At 45.7% G+C, this 21,691-nt stretch overlaps 1 long non-coding RNA gene across 1 annotated transcript; it reads left to right on the forward strand.

The window, feature by feature from the left end:
• The first annotated feature begins 17,031 nt into the window (after positions 1–17,031).
• On the forward strand, positions 17,032–18,622 carry LOC119542391. The gene is made up of 2 exons (XR_005218470.1): positions 17,032–17,658; positions 17,914–18,622. It is a non-coding gene; the product is annotated as an uncharacterized LOC119542391 (long non-coding RNA).
• Positions 18,623–21,691: the final 3,069 nt, after the last annotated feature.

Consider the following 21,691-nt stretch of genomic DNA (forward strand, 5'->3'; position numbering starts at 1 on the left):
AACAATCCATGATGGACATATAGCAAGAATGAGAAATAAACCTTTGTTGTATTAAGCTACTGAAATTTGGGACTTGTTTGTTACTGCAGCATAACATAACTCATCCTAACTGATGCACTTCCTAATAGCCAAAGCAGAGACCTGGGCATCATTACAGACTCCTCCCACACACTCACTCTCCACGTCCACCATGCGCTTCTGAACCCACCTTTAAGTAACTCTCCAAATCTCCATTCCAACAGCCACTGCCCTAGTCCAGTACACCACCATCTCTAGCCTGGCCAACTGTGGTCTTCCCCCAACCACCCTCCTCTGACCTTGTGCAACCCACTAATTTTTTCCCATACTTTAGCCAGAATGGTCTTACTAAACCTTAGATTCAATTTCAACAGCCTTCTGTTTTAAATCCTCCAGCCTTCCCACTTCCTTTAAAATAAAATCAATAGTTGTTAATAAGGCTTGCAGGGTCCTGTACGATCTTGCCACTGTTTATCTTATCTTCCTCCCTCACGTATCAGACAAACTGACATTTTTTCAGTGTCTTAAATTTGCCATGCCCTTCCTGGACTCTCACACATGCTTTTCTCCCTGTTTGAAACGCTTTCATCTCACCTCTTTGCCTGACTAAATCCTACTTACTTCTCAGATTTCAGCTTAGATGTCATTTCTTCCTGGACGATTTCCCTGATCCCCTAGGGCTGAGCTAAATACTCCTCTCTGTATGCCACGGCACCTTGAACTTCTCCTATCATAGTATTTGTTGGTATCACTAGTGCTTAATAATAGATAAGAGGCCATCATCATGGTCTTCAAGAAATGACCACCTGATCTAAGGGAGTAGCTGCAGAGATGAATGAGGGAGAAAGAGTGGCTAGATACAAAAGGTAAGGGAAACATTTAGAATGACTCCCATGTTTCTGGCCTGGGTAATAAAGGGATACCAGTGTCACTAGAAGGAGTTTAGATTTTATCATGGAGGTGATGGGAGGTGGTGGGAGATGTAGCAGACAACTTTAGGGGCTCTGCCATACATGCCATCAGCTCACCTTGGATTCAGCTGCCCTGCAGCAGACAGTTCCCACACAGGCTGACAGCATCTCTCTAAAATGGTCACTGCATCTCTGGCTTTTCTGCCTTGGGCTTTCTCCAAAACCAGAGGAGCTCACTCAACCAGGATGCAGAGCAGCCCGGGAATGCAGGGAAGTTAACCCTCCTGGCATTACCCTCAAGAAATGCGGGGTGAGAGGAATTAATAAATGTCCTGGCCTCCTGTTCTTCTGAGGGACAGTCTGAGTACATTCTGCCTAGTTCCTCATGGGCCCTGGCAAGACTGAGCTCCAGAGGCCCACAGTGGTAACCAGCTCGATAGGCTTTTCTTCCTTGCCTGTCTTCCTCCCCTTGCTTCCTCACTCCTGCTTTCTGGGATCCTCTCCCAAACACCCTGAACCCAGGGCCAAGTCTCAATCTCTGCTCTCGTCCCTTACAGGAGCCATTGAAGAAATTTTCTGTTTGTTTGTTTTAAATGCAATTTTATTGAGATATATTCATATCATACAATTCATCCAAAGTATAAAAATCAGTGGCTCACAGAATCCTCATATAGTTGTACACTCATTGCCACAATCAATTTTAGAACATTTTCATTACTCCAAAATAAAGAAAAAAATTAAAATTAAAAAGAACACACAAAACATCCCAGCCCCTTATCCCCCCTATTATTTATATATTTTTGTGTTTATTTTATTACTCATCTGCCTATACACTGGATAAAGGGAGTGTCAGTCACAAGGTTTTCACAATCACAGGGTCACATGATAAAAGCTATATAGTTATACAGTCATCATCAAAAATCAACAGATTCAGGTATTTCCTTCTAGTTATTCTAATACACTGGAAACTAAAAAGGGATATCTATATAACACATAAGAATAACCTCCAAAATGACCTCTCAACTCTATTTGAAATCTCTTAGCCACTGAACCGTTATTTTGTTTCATTACTTTTCCCCCTTTTGGCCAAGAAGGCATTGTCAATCCCACGATGCCAGGGCATTGAAGACATTTTGACAGAGAAAACAAGGCAAGCTGCAGGTGGAGGGGAAGCTGTTGAGTAATGCCAGCACCTAACTGCCACATTTGCCGAGAGGTGCCTGGGGGATACCAAAGGGATACAATGTTGACAGGAATATGGCCTCTGCTAAACCTGAAAAACATTTTTTTGTCTTTGCCACTGTTGACTTCTCCCTCCTTGACGTGCTTCATTGACAAAATACTTCCCTGGTTTCCCACCCCCCTACATTCTGACTACCACTTTCAGTTTCTTCTGTGGAAGAAAGTTCATGGTGTTGAAGCTGGATGATGAGTACATGGTGGGTAGAGGGGGTGCTAGTCTTCTATACTTTTGTGCATTTTACACTTTCCAAAATGCTTTTTAAACATACATTTTAAATGGGGTTTCTCTTCTCATCTCTTCTCTTGTCATCTCCACCTACCCCAGTGGTTCTCAAAGTGTGCACAAAGCTTACATAAGCATCACCTGGGGATCTTGATAAAACTGTGCTCACTTTGCCCTACTTGCCCAGGCCCCTGCTACTTTCCTAAACTTATCTGGCACCATGTTCCCCTGTGCTAACCCAGCTCCAGCCACACTGGCCTTCTTTCTCTTCCTCAAGCATTAATAAGTTCTCCCTGCCTCGGGATTTTTGCACTGGCACAGCCACAGACGACAGATGCCACTACATGAGCTCTGCTCAAATGTCACCTCCTCAAAGCAGTCACTCCAAAATAGTGCACATGCACACACACACACACACACAATACAAGTGCTACCACACGGACTTGTTTTATTGTCTTTAGAACATTTATTGTTATTAAAATGATCTGGTTTACTTATTTGTTTACTTGGATTTTGCCCACTAGCCGCACATTGTTTAGCTGTCCTAGAAGGTGAGCTTCTGCTACTGCTCTATCCCAACTCCTGGCCTATTCAAACTGCTCAGTACGTATTTGTTGGGTGGATGAATAAATCCATGCCTCCAGAGTTCAGGAGAGAGAGCTGGGGGGGCAGCTGCAGGAGCTAGCATCACAACATTAACAGCCGAAACCATGTTGTGAGTTGGATTGCCCAGTGAGAGTGGGTAGAAGAGTGAGGAAGACCAGAATAGAATCCAGGAGATCATCTACAAAGTGGAAAAAGGAAAAGAAACCTGGGAAAGAAACTAGGGGGGTGGTCAGAGAGGTCGGAGAGGCTTTATGAGGGAACTGTCCTAGAGACCAGGACAGAAGAGAGTTGATGGGGGCAGGGGTGGGGTTGCTGACACACCAAAAAAGGAATTGGACAGATAATGCCCATTGGATTCTGGCCACTAGGAAGTCACCAGTGATGTCTCAGTTCTACTAAATAAGAGGCAACCAGCAACCAATGGAGGGTGAAGTTGTTGGATAAATCCCTGACCTCCAGCCATTTGAAGAAAAAATTCTGGTGTCTCTCAGGGGATCTGTGCTAAATCAAGTCCCAGTATAACAAGCTTAAAATGACACCCTTTATTGGCTTTTCTTCCTTTCCTTTTCATTCTCCCACTCTGTCTTCCCTACTCCCTCTTTTCCTGGAATCCCCTCCCATATAAACTATTAGCACTCAAACCCTTGTCTCAGGCTCTGCTTTCAGGGAAATCCAAACCAGGACATACTATTTGCACTTTTTTTCTTTCTGTTTTGCAGGGAGGGAACAAGACTTTCCCTTATATCTCACTGCTCATGTGCCCACATCTAAACTAATCACAACTGAAAGGGAAGGAGATTGTTACGATTGGCTTAGAGCAGTCGTGATTCATTCCCTGGGGCAGGGCATACCATCCATTGAGAAACTCCTCCAATCCCCTGCAGTCACCTTGACTTGTGGGTGGCGGCATGTCTCAGCCGCTGCCAATGAGGAAACAGATCAGAGACACTTTAGATCTAGAAAGGAGAGCTCCATTTTTTAAATTATTATTATGGAAATATTCAAACATATACAAGAGTAGAGAAAAAAGCTTAACAAACCTATATACCATCACCCAGCTTCAAGTATTATCCACACATAGCCAATTTTGCTTTATCTGTGCACCCCTCCAACTAAATTATTTTAAAGCAAATCCAAGGTACCATTTATCATTGAAACTATAATTTCTACACTATGTGCCCTAAAATATAATCTTTTTTATGTAACTCATTTATTTTTAATTTGTGGCAAAATGCATAAAACATAAAAATCATTTTAACCATTTTAAGTGGACAGTTCTTTGGCCTTAAGTACATTCATAATATTGTATAATTTTCACGACTATTTCTAGACTATTTTCACCATCTCAAACCAAAAGTCATACTCATTTAGCAATAACTCACCATTAACCCTTCTACCCACTGCTAGTAACCACTATTCTGCTTTCTGTCTCTATGACTTTGCTTATTATAAGTATTTCACATAAGAGAAATCATACAATAGTTTCCTTTTATGGCTGGCTTATTTCATACAACATGATGTCTGCAAGGTTTATCCATATTTTAGCATGTACCAGCTCTTCACTTTTTTATGGCTGAGTAATATTCCACTGTACGGGTATACCACCTTTTGTTTATCTATTCATCTGCTGATATACACTTGGGTTGCTTTAACTTTGTGGCTGTCAAGAATAACCCTGTGGTGAACATTGGTATACAGATATCTGCCTGAGTCCCTGCTTTCAATTATTTTGGATATATACCTAGGAGTGGAATTTCCGAGTCATATGATAATTGTTTAACTTTCTGAGGAACCACCAAACTGTTCTCCACATTCCATTTGCACCATTTTACATTCCCACCAACAATACACAAGGGTTCCTATTTCTCCACATCCTTGCCAACACTTGTTATTTTCAGGTTTTTAATAACAGCCATCTGGGTGGGTATGAAGTGGTATCTCACTGTAGTTTTAATTTGCATTTTTCTAATAGCAATGATGTTGAGCATGTTTTCATATACTTATTCGCCATTCAAATATCTTCTTTGGAGAAATGTTCATTCAAATCCTTGGCCCATTTATAAATTGGGTTGTTTTTCCTTTTATTGTTGAGTTGTAGGAGTTCTTTGTATATACTGGATATTAAGCCCTTAGCAAATATATGGTCTTAAGCTAATAACCTAGACCTACTAGTACCAATCTAGTTTCAGAAGAACAGCAACTCTCTACTGCTATATCTCTGCCCTTTACCTTTATATGGTTATTGGCTCAGGTTACATCTTTTTACATTGTATGGCCATTATCATATATTTAAAATGTTATTTTACACATTTGCATGTTAAAGCATATGGGGGGAAAGCAATTATAAACCAAAAGAATAATAAATACAGGATTTTATATTTACCTATTGTGATGGTTAGGTTCATGTGTCAACTTGGCCAAGTGATGGTACCCAGGTGTCTGGTCAAGCAAGCACTGGCCTAACTGTTGCTGCGAGGACACTTGTGGCTGGTTAATAAACCAAAAGGCTGGTTTATTAAATTATCAGTCAATTGGCTGCAGCTGTGACTGATGATGTCAACAAAGGGCGTGTCTTCCACAATGAGAGAATGCAGTCAGCTGGATTTAATCCAATCAGTTGAAGACTTTTAAGTGAGACATATAGAGAACCTTCACTTCTTTGGCTGACCAGCGAACCATTTCCTGAGGAGTTCATCAAAGTTGCCAGTTCATTTCCTGAGGAGATCATCAAACACATTCACTGAAGTTGTCAGTTCGTTGACTGAGGAGTTCATCAAACACAGTCATTGGAGTTGCCAGTTTGCTGCCTGCCCTGCAGAATTTGGACTCATGCATACCCACAGTTGCATGAGACACTTTTATAAATCTTATGTTTATAGATATCTCTTGTTGATTCTGTTTCGCTAGAGAACCCTAATTAATACACGTATGTAACTACCTTTACCAAAGGTCTTTATTTCTCTTACAACTTTAAGTTGCTGTCTGCTATCTTTTATTTCAGCCTGAAGGACCCCCTTTAGCATTTTTTGTGGGGCAGGTCTTCTGGTAATGAACTCTTTCAGCTTTTGTTTATCTGTGAATGTCTTAATTTCTCCTTCATTTTTGAAAGATAATTTTGCTGGATATAGAATTCTTGGGTTGACAGTTTCTTTTTACTTCAAGGGCTTAAAATATGCCATCCCACTGTCTTCTGGCCTCCATGGTTTCTGATGAGAAATCTGCTATTAATCTTATTGGGAGTCCCTTGTATGTGACAAGTTGCTTCTCTCTTGCTGCTTTCAAAATCCTCTGTCTTTGAATTTTGACAATTTTGCTACAATGTGTCCTGGTGTAGATCTCAGAGTCTATCCTGCTTGGAGTTCATTGAGATTCCTAGATATGAGATTCATGTCTTTCATCAGATTTGGGAAGTTTTCAGCCATTATTTCTTCAAATACTTTTTCTGCTCCTTCCTCTCTCACCACTCTGGGACTCCACTGAAGCATATGTTAGTATGCTTGAGAATGTCCCACAGGTCCCTCAGGTTCTGTTCATTTTTCTTTATTTTTTCTTTCTGCTCCTCACACTGGATAATTTCAATTGTCTTGTCTTCAAATTTGCTGATTCTTTCTTCTGCCTATTCAAATCTGCTGTTGAATCCATCTAATGAGTTTTTCATTTCAATAACTATACTTTTCAGCTTCAAAATTTCTGTTTGGTTCCTTTTTATAATTTCCATTCCTTTATTTTGTTCAGATAATGTTTTCCTACTTTCCTTTAGTTCTTTGTATATACGGATTCCTTTATCTTATTGAACAGAATCAAAGCAGTTGATTTGAAGTCTTTGATTTATAGTTCCAATGTATGAGCTTCTTCAGGACTAGTTTCTGATGAATTCTTTCCTCCCTGTGAATGGGCCATACATTCCTGTTTCTTTGTGTGTTTTGTATATTTTTTTGTTGACAACTGGACATTCTGAGTATTATGTTGTTATAAACCTGGAAATCTAGTTCTCCCACTCTTCTGGAATTACTAGGTATTTTTTGTTGTTGTTGTTGTTGCTATTGTTGAGGGCTGGAGCCATTAATCTGTGACTTTCCCAAATTATTTTTGCTCCTAAAAGGAGAATGGAAAGAGAAAAAAAGAAAAACAAATAATTTCTGCCTATTTAGTATTCCTCTGCTACTTTTACCTGGGGGGTGGGAGGGGGGGTTAGAACAAGGGCTGCCCTCAGAGTGAGCTCCCAAGCAATCTGAAATTAGCTGATCAAAAGCAGTGCTCAGTATCAGGCAACATACCCCTGTATTTTGGAGGACTAAGTCCTTATAGCCCACCCTGGCATCTGCAAACTGCGTCAGGAGCCTGGGCTGCAGTCTCCACTGTGGCCGGCCACATGGCTGGGAATGGGGAATGGTAGCCACTGAACAGAGGGTGAAGTTCACAGATATTTACTTCCCTGGATGCTGCACAGTGTTCCACTAGACTCCAGAGTTCAAAGTAGTTGATTCAGACAGTTTCTACCAGTTCAATAGCTGTTTTGGCGTGTGCTGGTTTGGATGTATTGTGGCCCCCAAAACACCATTATCTTTGATGCAATCTTGTGTGGGCAGGAAATGTATTAGTGTTGATCAGGTTGAAGACTTTTGATCGGATATTTCCATGGAGATGTGATCTCTCAATTGAGGGCGAGATCTTTCTTTGGGTAATTTCCATGGAGGTGTGGCCCCACCCATTCAGCATGAGCCTTGATTAGTTCACTGGAGCACTATATAAGCTCAGACAGAAGAAGCGAGCTTGCTACAGACAAGAGGGACACTTTGAAGAACACAAAGGAGCTGGGAAGAGAGGAGCTGCAGATGAGAGAGAGTTTGAAAACAGCTGTTGAAAGCAGACTTTTGCTCCAGAGAAGCTAAGAGAAGTGAAACCCCCTGAGAGCAACTAACAGTGACATTTTTGAGGAACTGCAGCCTAGAGAGGAACGTCCTGGGAGGAAGGCATTTTGAACCCAGAACTCTGGAGCAGACACCAGCCATGTGCCTTCCCAGCTAACAGAGGTTTTCCAGACACCATTGGCCATCCTCCAGTGAAGGTACCTGATTGTTGATGACTTACCTCGGACACTTCATGGCCTTAAGACTGTAACTTTGTAACCAAATAAACTCCCTTAAAAGCCAATCCATTTCTGGCATTTGTGACAAAGCAGCATTAGCAAACTAGAAAATATTTTGGTACCAGAGAACTGGGGTGCTGCTGAGATTGCAAATACCAAACACTTTGGAATGGCTTTTAAATAGATAAGGGGAAGATTATGGAAGAATTGTGAGGAGCTTGATAGAAAAGGCCTAAACTGCTTTGAAGAGACTTTTTGTGGAAATATGGACTCTAAAGATACTTCTGATGAGGCCTTGAGCAGAAATGATGAACGTGTTGTTGAGAACTGGAAGAAAGGTGATCCCTTGTTGTAAAGTGGCAGAGAATGGCAAAATGAGTCCTGGGTCGGATGGAGGAAGAAGAATTTGAAGCTATGAGCTGGAATATTGGCTGATGAGATTTCAAACTAAAAGTTGTGGATATAGCATGGCTTCTTCCCTTGCAGCTTACAGTAAAATGAGAGCAGAAGAGAGATAGAACTTAGAATTGAACTCTTGGTTCAAAGAAACCAGAGAACCTGATTGTTTTGGAAAATTCCAGGCTTCCAGGGGATGGAACCTCAGAAGCTCTAGCCCAACATGAGGATTTAACCAAACATGGAACTCAGCCGCCATTTCAGTTCAAGACAGGATTGGAGATGGAATTACCCAGAAAGGATTTGTGGAAAGTCCTATTGTCTGACGCTTTTGACCCCGGTGTGCTTCATGCAAAGCCAACAGAATTTTTGCGAGATCTTTAGAGATGGAGCCGCTGCCTGTCTGGACCAGAAGAGACAGACAAGGAACATATTGAAGGAAAATTTTCTTCAAAGACAGAGCCATGGAAGTTGAGGTCTGGAGTCCAGAGTTCTCAGGCTCATGGAGGGGGGTGGTCTACACAAGTTTGCCCCAGAGGTCGAGGGTGGGCCTTCCACCTCAATGTTCAGGAAAGATGTTGCCACCTCAGGCCTCAAAGAGGGTGGAGCACATTCCCAGGGGACTGGGGAGAGCCTGGCCACCACCTCACTGTTCTGAAGGGTTTGAGCGTGTGCCCTGGAGATGGAAGGGAATACGGGTGCTGCCCCGATGTTTGAGGAGGGTGGGGCCAAGAAGGTGGTCTCCCCAGTGTGTAGATATTTTGGATCACTCATCCCAGCATTTGGAGAAGAAAGGGCTGCCGCAGTGGCCCTTAGGAAGGGTTAGACTCCCTCTCTCTCCAGCCCCAAGGATAAAACATCATTCTGTTAATGACTCTCAGACTTTGAAATCTAAATGGAGTTTTGCCTGTGGGTTTTAGGAACTGTTTTGGTTCCTGTTAACCTTGTTTTCCTTTCAGTTTCTCCTTATGGCAATGGGAATGTTTATCCTATGAATGTTCCTCCTTTGTATAGTGGAAGTACATAACTTGTTCTAAGTTTTACGGGTCCACAGTCAAAGGGGAATTTTGCTTTGGACAGACCCACACCTGTAAATGATTTTGATGGATCTTGTACTTACCTATTGTTACTGAAATGATTTAAGTTTTTGTGATATTGTGATGGGATGAATGTATTTTGTATATGGAAAGATGATGTCCATTTTGGGGTCCAGGGTGTGGAATGTGCCTGGTTTGAATGTATTATGTCCCCCCACAAATGCCATTATCTTTGATGCAGTCTTGCATGGGCAGGAAATGTATTGGTGATGATCAGGTTGAAGACTTGATTGGATATTTCTGTGGAGATGTGATCATTCAGTTGAGGGCAAGATATTTCATTGGGTAATTTCCATGGAGGTGTGGCCACACCCATTCAGTCTGGGCCTTGATTAGTTTACTGGAGCACTATATAAGCTCAGACAGAAGGAGCAAGCTTGCTACAGCCAAGAGGGACACTTTGAAGAACACACAGGAGCTGGGAAGAGAGGAGCTGCAGATGAGAGAGAGTTTGAAGACAGCTGTTGAAAGCAGACTTTTGCTCCAGAGAAGCTAAGGGAGGAAAAACCCCCCAACAGCAACTAAGAGTGACATTTTTGAGGAACTGCAGCCTAGAGAGGAACGTCCTGGGGGAAAGCCATTTTGAACCCAGAACTCTGGAGCAGACACCAGCCACGTGCCTTTCCAGCTAACAGAGGTTTTCCAGACACCATTGGCCATCCTCCAGTGAAGGTACCTGATTGCTGATGCATTACCTTGGACACTTTATGGCCTTAAGACTGTAACTGTGTAACCAAATAAACCCCCTTTTTATAAAAGCCAATCCTTCTCTGGTGTTTTGCAAAAAGGCAGCACTAGCAAACTAGAACATGGTGGAAAGACTGATTCCTGGAGGTTCCTATTCCGCCATCTTCCCACAATCCCAAAGGCTCTTTTTAAACATATTTACAATACCGTTATCACAAAATAACAGTTACCTAATATCATCAAATATCCAGTCAATCTCAAAATTTCCCTGATCATCTTTTCCTGGTTAGTTCATTTAAATCAGGCTCCAAACAAGGTCCACACATTTCATTTGGTAATCCCTCTCTTTCTCCTTCTTTCTCTCTCTTGTCATTTATTACTTGAGGTCATTTATCTCATAGAACTTCCCAAATTCTGGATTTTGCTGACGGAAACTTGATGTGTCATTAACATGTTTCTCTACCCCCGGCTTACCTGTAAACTGGTGTTGAATCTAAAACTCCCCTCCTTTTAACAGAAGCCAAAAGAAGAGAAGGAAAGAGGACAGGGTGTCATTACTTACTCAACACCTATTATGTGCAGGCTCTGTGTGGGTTCATTTACAAACATTATTCCATTTAGTGCTCACCACAATCCTTTGAGGTGAGTATTTATCACTGTTTTTATAGATGGGAAACTGGGGCTTGGGGAAGCTAAGTAAACCATCCGGGCACACAAAGCCAGAAAATGAAGGAGCCAGGATTGGAACCCATTTCTCTGACTCCAAAGCTCCTTCTCTTTCCACTGCACTCTACCGCCCTGGAGAGGGTAAGGGACTTGGTACACAAGAAGTGGGGCCAGGAAGGAAGCCTTGCTATCCTGACTCCTGGGGCAACCTCAGTATTAATAGATATTGAGACTTACTATGCATTAGGTGCCTTTCATACATCTGAAGGACCTAAACAGCAGATACATTATGCCCACTTTATGGGTGAGGAAGCTGAGGTCCAGAAATTGTACATGGTTTACAGCTGATGAGCAGAGCCAGGATCACACCTAGGTTTGTCTAGCTGCTAACACCCATGCTTTTCACCACTATCCTACATGGTGTCTCCTTGGTGGATGGCACCAGCCTTCCAGGTGGCCGTGGTGGGATGGAGTTGGGAGCAGAGGTGAGAGTCAGCAGGCAGGTTTTCCTGACCAGATTACTGGCCCAAACTGGATCTCCTCCTTTCTGCCACCCTCCCCAACCAAGGATATACACCCAGCTCCCAGCAGTGAGGCGGTGAGGGAGGGCTAGCCTCTGGCCAGCCCCACCCATCTTGGTGGCAGGGACTCCATCTGAGAGCATCCTCAGGAGGCCCCACTTCCTGTTGCAGCTTGGCAAGGCTTCAAGAGGTACCCCCTCGAAAGGGAGATGGGGGCAGCACTCCCTTTACTAGGAAGCCCTGTGAGCATCTCTTCTTCCCCAGAGCTGACATGGACAATCAGGGGAAAACCGGGACATTCTCCCCACCAGGATATTTTGTATGCTTTGCACTTGCTGCTGTGTTTCCTTCATCTAAAAGCTCAAAAATTTCAAATGAAAAGGTACAATGAAAGCAGCAGCAGAATAAATAGCCACAGTGATCTGAGCTGAAACCCTGGAAGCTTTATTCACGTCTTTTGAAAAACTCTGAAGTCTCCTAGTAGCAGCTGCAGTATAAAACCTCACACTTTAATTCTTAGGCTGCCAGAAATAGTTCTGTCAGGCCTGAAATATCACTGCATTTCATTACTCTTAAATGTGCATTACCATCTCTGCTTCATTACCAGCTGGTGGGTATTCTCCAGATCAAGTCCGGAGAGAACTGGGAATCTGAGTCTGGGTGGCAAGGGGAGAGGATTGGGCTGGGGCTGGAACTCAGCAGTGGGAGAGGAGACCTAGTGGGCTTACGCTTCACAAGGACACAGACTAGCCTGAGGCCCACAGAGGTGGGGGGTCCTGGTATTAACAGGTCCCCAGCAGGGAAGGCAGGCACTTGGGAGAGTCTGAGTTCACCAACTTGGGTCGTGAAGCCCAGAGGAGTTGGGGAAGAGGAAGAGGCAGAAATGCTTGGGGTGGGTGGTGAGAAGAGTTGTTGAACAGAGAATGGAGCCTAAAGAAGCAGAGGGTAAAGGGTACTGAGGGCTTCGTGCCTGGGAGAGGAGTGGGGAGAGCGAGAAGGTTCAGTTGGGAACTGGGCAAAGGCAAAATTAGGCTGTCAAGGCCCGAGGAGCCTGAAATCACAGGCACAAAACAGCCAGTGAAAAATCCTGGAGGGGGCTGGCTGCTGGAGGTCTGGAAGTTTGGAGCCTGGAGCAATCTGCATGTTCATAATAAAACTGACACTCAGGGCAGCTCTGAATAATTCAGCAGGCACTGTGATCTCCTTGCAGCGTGTGTCCCTGGGGTACAAAGGCAGAGGGCCTGGCTAGGCCCTGGCCGGCTGCCGTAGCCTGGCTCTCTGAAAGGGCGTGACAGATGGGCCACGCCGGCCCACCACCCAGTCACGCTTCACATGGTGATTGGTTTTCAAAGGAGGACAGGGTTTGTGAATGGAGCCAGCTTGTTGCTCGCTGCTTTCAAATGGATGCTGCTGGGTCGCATGTCCAGCTGGGGCCCCCCTTGTGAATGGAGCATCACTAGAGGGTGGTGAACAGGCCAGAGGTGACTCCCACCCCTGTCACTGCTGAGGGTGAGTTGTGGGGGAGGGGGAGAAATGTCCCTGACCCCTCTCTCTGCTAATGTTTTTAACCCTGCAACAGTCCTTATCGGCTCTAGCCCTGGATCAGTTAGAATTTGATTCAGATGCACATAACTCCCACATCCCCCGAAAAAAGGTTAAAACAAGATGGAAGTTTATTTTTCTCTCATGTAATGAAGTTCAGAGATAATCAGTCCAGACCTAGTTTGTCAGTTCCACCACTGTCAGAGACCTAGGCTCCTTGCATCTTGCTGCTCTGCTCTCCCTAACTTACCACTCATGGTCCAAGATAGCTGCTGCAGCTCCAGTGTAATACCCACATTCCAATCATCAGGAAAGAAGAAGACGGGAAGAAGGAGCCCAGGATGCCTGCCAGTCATTTTTCAAGATTTCCCAGAAGCTGCCACACAAAAGTTTACACTTCACAGACCAGAACTTAGTTGCATGGCTATACCCAACTGCAAGAGATGTTGGGAAATGTAGTCTTTATTTTAGATGAGCCCGTGTTTGTTAAGAAACAATTGTCCATAGTTGTTATCCCATTTCTGCACATCTCGCATATGAGGCACTGACAGCCCTTTGTTCCAGACTATCATTTCAAGGATATAGTGAACAGCCTTGGAAGGCAGAGAATAGCTACCTTCAGAGCAAAGGGCAGGCATGCTTACTGCCCATTTTGAAAGATTCAGTTCTCTAAATTCAGGATTCCTCTCCTGAAATGAAACCCACGATGTGTCCAGGCATAACCTGGCCCTCTTCATGAAGCTCTGTGAGAACTGGGGCTCAGAGAACTGGAGCAAAAATGCTGATTCTCTTGCCATTGCTATTGCTGTGAGTAATGAACTGCCCTTCGTCTCCGACCCAGCAGTCTTGGCTTCTACAAGCATCCATGAAACTCTGGCAGGCTAATTTGTTAGCTTGCAAGTACAGTACAGTCTCAGATTCTTCACAGTTCTTGACAATGTTCAGCTAAGAATCGGGGTTTCTGTTAGCACATTTACTAGCAATCTGCCATAGGCCCCTTCCAAGCTACTTGAGCTGTCACACAGGTGTTTTCAGCTACCTCTGCCCTCCCCAAACCAAGCTAAGGGGAGCAACTTTCAGGAGAAACTCTAGCCGCTTCCAGAATTTCAGCAGATCTTGAAAGGCATAAAGACAAGGGTGCAAATGTACCTGATCACCTCTTCAGCTCTGAATGTTCTCTCAGGGCCTCTATGGCCATCCTTGTCCCTAGTCAGCCGGTTCCCAGATTGAAGGGGGGTGCTGAACCCTGCTCTGGCTTTTGCATCTGAGTCTGGTGACCTTGCCCCTCAGTTCCTTAGAACTAAACTGCTCCTCTTTCTCCACCTTCTCATCCCCCACCTCCCGCTACCCCTCTCCCCACAACTCCCACCAATCTCTCCCGGATCAAATCTGCCTGGAGCTACAACCCTCGGTGGGCTCTTTCTGCACTGCTCCCTGCCCTAAGACTGTCCACCCCTGGGCACTGAAGCTGGGGCCCAGCCAGCCCTTTATGCAACACCCTGTCCCCACCCCCTACTCAAGATGCTCAGGTGTGTGGAGGAGAAAAAAGCCTCCAGCCCAGGCGCTTCCCCTTTAATCTCTCTTCTCTTCATCCGGAAAGTCAGAGCACTGATGTCACCCTTAATTCTTCCTACTCCTCCCTTCCCACTGTCTAGTCATGAGCCCTGCCTCCTAAGTTTCTCTGGCGTGTGTCCCCTCCACCCCAGCCCCACTGTCCTGGTTCACCCTCTGTCACTTCTCACCTGGATTCTCAGAGCAACTGTCCAGCAGGTACCCCGCCATCCCCCCCAGTCCACCTTCCACAGTCCTGCCTCAGTGACCATCCTATGAAGCAAAACGGCTCATAGCCTTCAGTGGCTTCCCAATGCCAATTCAGCAAAGTTCAGACTCCTTTTTATGGCACCTGAGACCTGATTGTTCTGCCTTTCCCGCTCCTCTCTCTCCCGCACTCTCCTAAACAACCCCTGTGCTTGAGCTACACGGGGTTACTCTGCAGTTCTCTGCACAGGCCACACTCTCAAACACCCCTGCACCTTTGCAGGCATTGCTTCTAAGCCTGGAATGCCCTTCTTCTCTCTTCTTCCTACCCCTCCCCTTTCAATGTATTGCCTCCTATTTTTCAAGCCCCACTCAAGCATCACCTCCTCTATAAAGTCCCTATGCCCCTCCACAATCCTAACAACTGGGTTCTGCCCCTTTGTGTAGACACACATTACATCCATTGGGAAACTTCCCACAATGTTTGCAATTATTTGCTCACATTACCTGTCCCTTCCTCCAGACCATAAACTCCTGGAGAACAGGGACCATAATTTTCCATCTTTGTGACCCAGCGAGGCTCAATAAATTCTTGCTGAGTGAATGAATTGTCCCTCATTCACTTATCTCCAGTTCCAAGGCTAGCCCAATGTGAGCTGTGATGCGATGAGCTGTGACTAACTAAGACAGTCCAGAAAAGAAGTTGTTCCTCTAAGAGTTTCAGGGCTGGAAGATGATTCCAGCGTGGAAGAAAAGGAACAGTGAGGCTGGGAAAGGGCAGAAGGGAATTTACCACTCATGAAGGTCAAAGAATGGGAGCTAGGTGATGGGGGCACAAAGAAGAGTCAGGTCCCAAAGGAAAAGCAGACGTGGTTCAAATCACCTGGAACAACACCTCCATCCCCTTTCTCGTGTATGTACAATGGGGGAGGGGAGCCCAGTACAGACCTTGGGGTCTGGATTTGTACCAAGTGCTACCAGAGCTAGCAGGCAAACCCAGCAGGAATCTCTTACTGGTACTCTCAGGAAATCCGGGGCTCAAGGTGTTTCCCAAGCTCCCAGGACAGGGAGCTCAGTCCAGGGCAAGGGACTCTGCTTCCTGCCTCATCGCCAAGGAGAGAGACCCTAACACAATGAGATTTGGATTACATACTAAAATGCTTCAAGCATTAAATGCAATGAGGTATCCTGTTGGCTCCTGGAACAGAAAAAGAATGTTAGTGGAAAAACTGGTGAAATCCAAATAAAGTTTCTAGTTTTGTTAATAACATTGTACCAGTGTTGATTTCTTAGTTTTGACAAATTTACCAAAATGGTTAGGTATGATGTTAATATCAGGGGAAGCTGAGTGAAGGATGAATGGAAACCCTATATTGCAACTTTTCTGTAAATCTAAAATTACTCCAAAATAAAAAAAAAAAAAGTTTTTTAAAGTAAAACAAAACAAAGAAAGACTTCAAACCATTAGCTCAAGATTTGAGGCAGGAAGAAAGAGAAAGCGTAAGTTTAAACAGAAGTAGCAAAAAGAGAAGTTACATGTCTAATTTTTAGTTAGGACTCTAAGACCTTAGCTGTTTTCATTCATTCACTCAACAAATATTTATTAAGCACCTACTATGTGCCAAGCATTGTTTAAAAAACTGGGGATTCAGCATTGAACACAACAAACCCAAGTCCCTGCCCTCATGGCGTTTACATTTTAAGGAGTGTAGAACTAAGTCTCCATATCTAAGGCCGCTCCATCCTACAGTTTCCAGTCCCTGGCTCCTAGGACTGACATCCAGCCAGATCCTCTCCCAGTCACATCAGGGACAAGGACGAACTTTGCTTGAGGGTAGGGAGTTGGAGCTTGAGATGGCACCATTGGACTAACTCCTGCTTGGCTTCTGAGTAGTCATGGAACTTGTGTGCCTGGGTTTTCTCCTTTGTAAAATAAGCACGGGATTAAGAAACCAACTTTCTCCCTGAGATCTGCTGAAGCTCCTCAGTAGACAGGAGACTGTGTTTAAGCATAAAGGTGTATTAATATAATTGTTGTAAGTATTCAGATTCAGAGTAAGAACTGGTTTAGGGCCCCTTGTCTGGAATTATTACAAACCCTCCTGTTTTCCCTGTCAAAGAACTCTCTGGATTGGAGTAAAATATCCAAGCAAACATTGCATGGTCACTGTGCAGGTCGCTGGACTGGGCGGTCAGCCTGGTCCGGCTTGATGGTCAAGGCCAGAACCGGGCCCAGCGCCCCCTTCGGCCTTATGCAACCCTGCCGCGGCAGGCAGGGAGCGCCCGACTGTGCCTCCATCCCGCTCCCCACAGCTCCAGCCTTGGCTCCCAGGGAGCGGCCGGCTGCGCTGCGCTCTGGACCCGGACCCAGCTTGGGGTACGGCCGGGGGCCCAGGAGACCCGACCCGCGCCCCGTGATGGGCCCGGCGCAGGCGACCAAGACCGCACCCCGCGAGGGGCCCAGCATAAGCGGCCCCGCCTGGCTCCGGCCCAGCAGCCTTCGGAGGGAAAGTTATTGCTCAACCCTGAGGAATGTGGAGCCAAAGCGGCGGCGGGAGGAAGCGGCGGGAGATTACAGCGGCCGGGCAGGACCGCGCAGGGGCGGCGCGCTGCAGACTTCGCCCTAATGTAAACAGCAGCTCGGGCCTGGGAAGCGGGGCCCGCCGAAGGCCCCAGTCCCGGCCCCCGGCCTGGGAGTGACAACCGCGAGGCCAGGCCGTGCAGCGAAGGCTGGGAAGGTCAACCCTAGGCTTCCTGCCTGCCGGGGCCGATTTGGGAACAGCAGCAGAGGCAGGCCCAGCGTGGGAGGCACGAACCTCTGGCCGAAAACCCCCAGCCGGCAGGGATTCTTGTGTGTTTTGTTCATGGTCAGTCCGTGAGCCTGAACGGTGCCTTTTACATAGTAAGTGCTCAATAAATATATTTGAAAGAATGACCCAATCCCTCCAGACCTCGGTTTCCTGATGGAAGAAGGGTCTGATCTCTGCGGCCCCTACTAACTGGGAAATTCTAGGATTCTGAGATTAAATCCCATGTGTACTGCTGTGGTTTTGCTTTTAGTTTTTCAGGGACATTTTTAGTGCTACCCTTTATGATGTGCCAGGAGTGAATTTGACACCAGATGGCTTCTTTTTTTTTTTTTTTTTTTTTAAATAAGAAAGAAGACAAAAGGAGGGAGAAAAATATTTTCCAACTGGCAGTGCTGACAGCATTTTGGAAGAGAATCCAAGGAGGCAAAGAGAAGCTGTTTCAGCCTGATTCTCCCTACTCCAGCACACTCTGCCACCCTGGCCTCCACCCTAAATGGGATAGATCAGATCAGAGCTTTTTACAGAAGAGGCGAATGGAGCATCCTCACAGGAAACCCCACCCAGAGTTTGTACTAGCTTTGTCCTTTCTGGCTCTCCCAGAGGACTGGCCCCCGAGCCACGGAGTCATGGATTCCAGCTATAGGCTGACTCTGGTGTTAATTAGAAGAACAGAGACACCTGGCAAATCAAAAGCTAGCACTCCCTGCCTGGGAAACATTAAGGAAAAACAGCCCAAGTGGCAGTGCCTCTCTTGGAATTCCTCTTTTCTCGAATCTCTCCTCTCCTCACACAAGGAGGAGAAGGGGAACTGGTTCTTGCTCAAAATGGCCTCCAGCTCAGTTCTTAATATACTGTGGCACCGCGAAGGGAAATTCCTAGAATGAGCCAGTCTGGCCATGTGTACAGTGGTTTCAACCGGGGATGCTGCTGTCAGCCTGCTTGGGTTCAAATCTTGGCTCTACCATTTACTACTTGTTTGACAGGGACAAGTCACTTAGCCTTTCTGTGCCTTACTTCCCTCAACTGAAAAATGGAATAATAAAAATAATAAAAGTTCCCATCTCAATGGATTTCATAAGATAATACAAGAAAAGTGCTGGTAGTCTGCCTCTTCAACAGATCCTGGCGAAAGGTCAGCACTCAGTATTTCTTATTTGTTCAGCTACAGGACCCCCGAAACTAGGACCCTGTGCTGTGCCAGTCCTCAGAGTGGCTGCCTTTGAAGAGCCCCCTGTGGCACTGTCACCTCTGGGCAAAGGAGTCAGCCCAGCTGACTGTTCCTTCCTTCCTCCTCCTTCCCATCCCCAAGAGCCTGGAGGAAGGCAACTTAGGATGAGCAGAAGTCATGTGGAGGGCTCCAGCTTGATGAATCATCCCCACAGGTTATCCGAGGGACTCAGTAAGAGGCAGACCACCGGTAACCCCAGGGGAAGCCAGGAGCAGTGAGTGAAGAAAGGTGGACTGTTGGTGCCAAGTTGAGAGGTTGTGACCAATACAGTCGAGAGTGAGGGGCTTCTGATGGCCACCCATGGTTTACAATCCTGTTTGGTGTCCTTGGGTTTCTGCTAACAAATTGTTTTTGCATGATTTCAGGTGCAGTAGTCTTGAATCCTTGACCAGCAAGCTCCTTGAAGCCAGGAGTTTGTTGTCTTACTGTCATAGGGTAGCCACACCACACAAACACAAGCAGTAGCTATGCACGGATGAAAGACTTCCGAAGTGCCTGTTAACTGGTTGAACTGTTAAAACAGAGGTGCAGAATTGGAACTCCAGACGGGATGGGCAGCGGGAGACAGGAAGCAGCTGGGCACTTGGAGACGAGAGATCTGAGTCATCTGCTGACCCAAGTGTCTTCTCTTCAACCCACAGGCTCCCCCTCCAAATACTCCATGAAAACTTTCCCAGCCTCTAGAAAGACAATGGCGCCTAGGTTCCCAGCCTGTCTTTCAGGGGGAGAAAATTAACCACCCCTAAAATTACCCTCTATTATCTTACTCTGTTTATTTTATTATTTGCATGTTTATTGTCTCTCCACCCCCACACAGACCAAAAATTCCTTAAGAGCAGGGACATTGTCTATCTGTTCCTTGCTGTACCCCAGCCCCTTCCAACGTACCTGATATACAGGCTCTTCCTAATGAGTGTGACCTCTTTCTCCCTTAGTTATTTCCCCTTCTTGCTAGCATTTTCAGTAGATTCCTTTCTATTAGGTAATTCCCCTGTTTCAAAACAACAACAACAATCAACCTCCTTTATTTTGAAAACTATTTTTTTAATCCTACTTTTTAGCCATCAGCTTATTTTCCCATCCTTCAACCCACCAACTAACAATTCAGTCAAGAGGAGTGATACCAGCACACATCCATGAGATGCCAGCACACGTCAGTACAGGTCAATGAGGCAGAATAGAATGGCCTCACAGAAACAGAAGTGAAAACAGGCCTCAGACCTCGGGAGAGTCTGTGGGGTTTGAGGGATGGGTTGTGAGGGCTTAGAGACAGAGGCCATATAGTTCAGGTGACTCTACCATGATTATACCTGGGGAAGGTGAGTCACATGGATGTTCAGCAAATGTTGAAGTGGCCTGAAGGGACCACCATCCACCCTTTTAAAAATTCTGTCCTTCCTTGGTGTCCAAGAGGCCACCTATCTAGAGAACTGTCCTCTCCAACCCACTGCCTTTCCTCCAGAACACTTGAGGAATTGCACCACCATTGGCCGCCACCTCCTCTTTCGCATTCCTCGGGCACACACTGCATGGTGTTTATGCACCTGAGCAGCTCTCCTCCCCTGGATCCAAGATTCCATCATCACTCAGGCCTGCCCCATCCCCAAATCTGAGACTCAGACCTTCCTTCTCTGACCTCAATCCCCTTTCTTTCCTTCTCTTGGTTCCCTTCTCCTACTGAACCTGCTTTGAAGAAGCTGGTCTGGTCATGGCACATAATCAACATCTCATGAGTGGCTGTCAATGTTGTCTTATTCTCTTCTGCCTCATGGTGAATGGCCTGCCCTAAAGTCAGCCAGTTTCCTGCCCTTCCCTCTGGCTCCAGAATACCCTTCACACCTCATTCTCTCCCTCTGAGCTGGGGGTTACTACCCGCTGCTCAGCCATCATCCCTCTTCCTTGCTCTACTCATCACTGATTCTGTCTCACCTCAACTAGTTGTCCTTGGGATCCAATAATCATCCAATAATTCATCACCCAATAATACATCTTGGGGGGGGGGGCTCCCAATCAAGTTCCCCACAGCAGCTTTTCTAAGCTCCTGAACCTCTTCTCCTCCCCCTACCCACATTCCCCCAACAGATAACTCACTCCCCACCATTTTGTCAACAGAAGCAAGAGTGTCTGGCACGTGTATCACAGGTATTCACCTCAAGAAGGCATCTCTGCCTTCTGTCACGAGACAGTAGACAAAACCCTTTCTGCCCCCTTCTCTCTTGAAAATTATGCCCCAAATGACAAAGAAAATAATAAAGAGAAAACCAAACTTCATTTTCAATTAAATGAGGAGACATCTGGAATCCTGCACCACAGAAAGTAGATGAGGAAGTGGCAAATGACCCCAAAGTGTCCAGAAAAAAAAACATTCCAAAACACCCAGAGGGTTGTAACAAGAATAAAGTCAAATCTTCCCTCAGAACCCCAGAGAAGCTCAGGAATTGCAAGCACAAAGTAAATCAGAAAGCAGGGGTGAGGTGGGGTGTGGCTAAAAATTGGGAGATTGTTTGAAGATCTGTTTAAAAGCAGTTAGAACCCCCCTGGAAACCAGCCATATCCAGCACAATCAGATAACTGCCCCCTTCCCACTCATGCAGAAGACAGGAAGACAGATTCTTAAGATACTGAAACAGAGATTGTGGACCTAGGGGGTGGGATTGCTGGAGGAGGAGTGGGATCAAAAACTTAGTGTAAGTCAGCATTCTGAACTGTGTTAATAAGGCTCCCCTATACTCATTTCTCCCCACCTCCCACACTACACCCAGCTCCAGGACCATGGGCAGGTGGTCTTATGACCCGCAAGCAGGAAACTAGAGGATCCTCTTCTGGAAAAACCAAACTGTGCTGGGGAAGAGGGGTGAGAGAAGGGGGACCACTGATACTGACAACTGGGGCTCCCC

Source organism: Choloepus didactylus, chromosome 8 (assembly GCF_015220235.1).
Source record: "Choloepus didactylus isolate mChoDid1 chromosome 8, mChoDid1.pri, whole genome shotgun sequence".
NCBI classification, from domain to species: Eukaryota; Metazoa; Chordata; class Mammalia; order Pilosa; family Megalonychidae; genus Choloepus; species Choloepus didactylus.